Source organism: Pteropus vampyrus, unplaced genomic scaffold (genome assembly GCF_000151845.1).
Source record: "Pteropus vampyrus isolate Shadow unplaced genomic scaffold, Pvam_2.0 Scaffold90, whole genome shotgun sequence".
Taxonomy (NCBI): Eukaryota; Metazoa; Chordata; class Mammalia; order Chiroptera; family Pteropodidae; genus Pteropus; species Pteropus vampyrus.
The window spans coordinates 960,340-962,472 of record NW_011888871.1 but is presented as its reverse complement, the minus strand read 5'-3'; the positions used below and the strand labels follow the sequence as shown (position 1 = coordinate 962,472).

The window sequence follows — 2,133 nt, the reverse complement described above, 5'->3', positions numbered from 1 at the left end:
ATATTTTACAATAAAACTGTTTAGATTTTGTATCACCAAATGTGCTGCCTTTTACGAGTTCTGAGTTTTCAGTCTTAGCTGAAAAAGATGCCCCTGGCTTCTATTTCACACATATGTCTCTGAGACCATCTTATATAATTGTTTTCATTTTTATACTTGTCTTTAATCTATTTGGAATTTGCTCATATATAATTTTTATTATGACTTTGTTATGTTTTTACATTATTTACAGATATAATTTTATGTTTTAAAGTCTCCAATTTTATCTTCTTCCAGATGGATAGCCAGTTGTAACTCCGTCACTTCTCATCTGTCCCTTTCCCGCTGACTTGAACTAGTACTATCTTTGCTGTAGATTACATTCTCACATGCTGGAATCTAAACATCTCTTCGGTTCTGCTGACCTGTTTTACTATTCCAGCGGAAACACCATACTACTAAAGCATACGGCTTTCTACACAAAGCAAATTCTCCTCCAGTCTTTACTTAATACTATTCTTGGCCAAGTTCGGACGTTTATCCTTCCATATATACTTTAAAATCGTTTTTATCAAATCAGTAGTAATAGGTGTATTCATGTTTCCTACTTCCTTTAGGTTGTTTTTGATAGTTTATAATTAGCCAAAAAATTGTTCCTCTTAATTTTCGAATCGTTCTCCTTAATTTGTGATTTTGTCATATAAACTTGTAGTGTTTTCTTATGATTCTTTTACACCCTGTTTTTGTGGTTGCGTCTTTTTGCTGTCTCCAAGAATGACAACTTCTACTCTTTTCTCATCAGTGTCATGAGGGAGATATCTATTTTGTTACTCTTCCCCAAGAACTGGGTTTTATTTTTTTTCATTTTAATTTTTTAGGCGAGGCAACCCTTGGCTGACCTCACAGACTGCAAGGACCTTGTCAGCTTACAGTCCCTTATATTTTACTTTTTACGCCTACAGCACCTGGTCTTCCAAGTGGTCTCCCATCCAAGTACTAACCAGGCCCGACCCTGCTTAGCTTCCGAGATCAGACGGGATCAGGCTCGTTCAGGGTGGTGTGGCCGTAGACAAGAACTGGGTTTTAGATTTATGTATCTGTTGTACTTTATCTATTTCCTTAACTTCACTTCTTAACTTTATTAATTCCTTCCCAGTTTCTTTGGGTATATGTTCATATGCTGTTCTAATGGCCTAAAACTGGATATGTGGCATTGGACTTGAACAGACATTTCTCCAAAAAAGATACACGTATAGGTAATAAGCACGTGAAAAGATGTTCAATATCGTTCATCATAAAAGAAATGCAAATCAAAAGTACAATGAAATACCACCTCACACCCATTAGAATGGCTACTACCCACCCCACCCCACCCCCCCCACCAAAAAAAAAAAACAAACCAGAAAATAAGTGTCAGTGAGGGTGGGGAACAATTGGAGCCCTTGTACCCTGTTGGTGGGAATGTAAAATGGTGCAGCCACTATATAAAATGATAGAATGAGTCCTGCAGGATGTTCTTGTTTTGTTTTGTTTTGTTTTTTGCGCATGTATTATTTATAGTTCATAGATCTTTTCTTTCGGTCCTTGAAAAATGATGTTAGTCCCTTCTGGCCTCCATGGCTCCAGATGAGAACCTCCTCTCATTTAAGTCCTGTGTCATTGTTCTCTAGCTACTTTCAATAGTTTTCTTTTGTCTTTACTTTAATTATGATGTGTCTTGGCACAGATTTCTTTGAGTTTACGCTATTTGGAATTCAACCAGTTTCTTAAGTCTGTAAGTTTGGCTTTGACCAAATTTGGGAAGTTTTCGCATTTCTTCAAATATTTTTCTGGTCTCACTCTCTCCTTTCCTTCTGGACTGTGTGGACATGCTTATCAAGTGTTATTGTCTCACGGGTCTGTGAGACTCTTAAAACTTTTTTCAGCCTATTTCCTGTTGTTCACGTTGGGCGAATTCTACTGATTTATATACGAGTTCACTGATTCTGCTCTCTGTATCTCCAACTCCACTATTGAGTCCATTCAGCATGATCTTTTAATTTCAGTCATTTTTCAGCTCTATAATTTCTTTTTGGTTCTCTTTTTAATAAATTCCTTTTCTACTTTTTTATTTATTGTAAGAGAAGTTGTAAGAGCTTGTTAAAACTTTTTTAT

General features: G+C 36.2%; 1 non-coding gene across 1 annotated transcript; it reads right to left on the bottom strand.

Moving 5' to 3' along the window:
• Positions 1-932: 932 nt before the first annotated feature.
• Positions 933-1,050, bottom strand: LOC111742293. The gene has a single exon (XR_002781256.1). It is a non-coding gene; the product is annotated as a 5S ribosomal RNA (ribosomal RNA).
• Between the last annotated feature and the right edge of the window lie 1,083 nt (positions 1,051-2,133).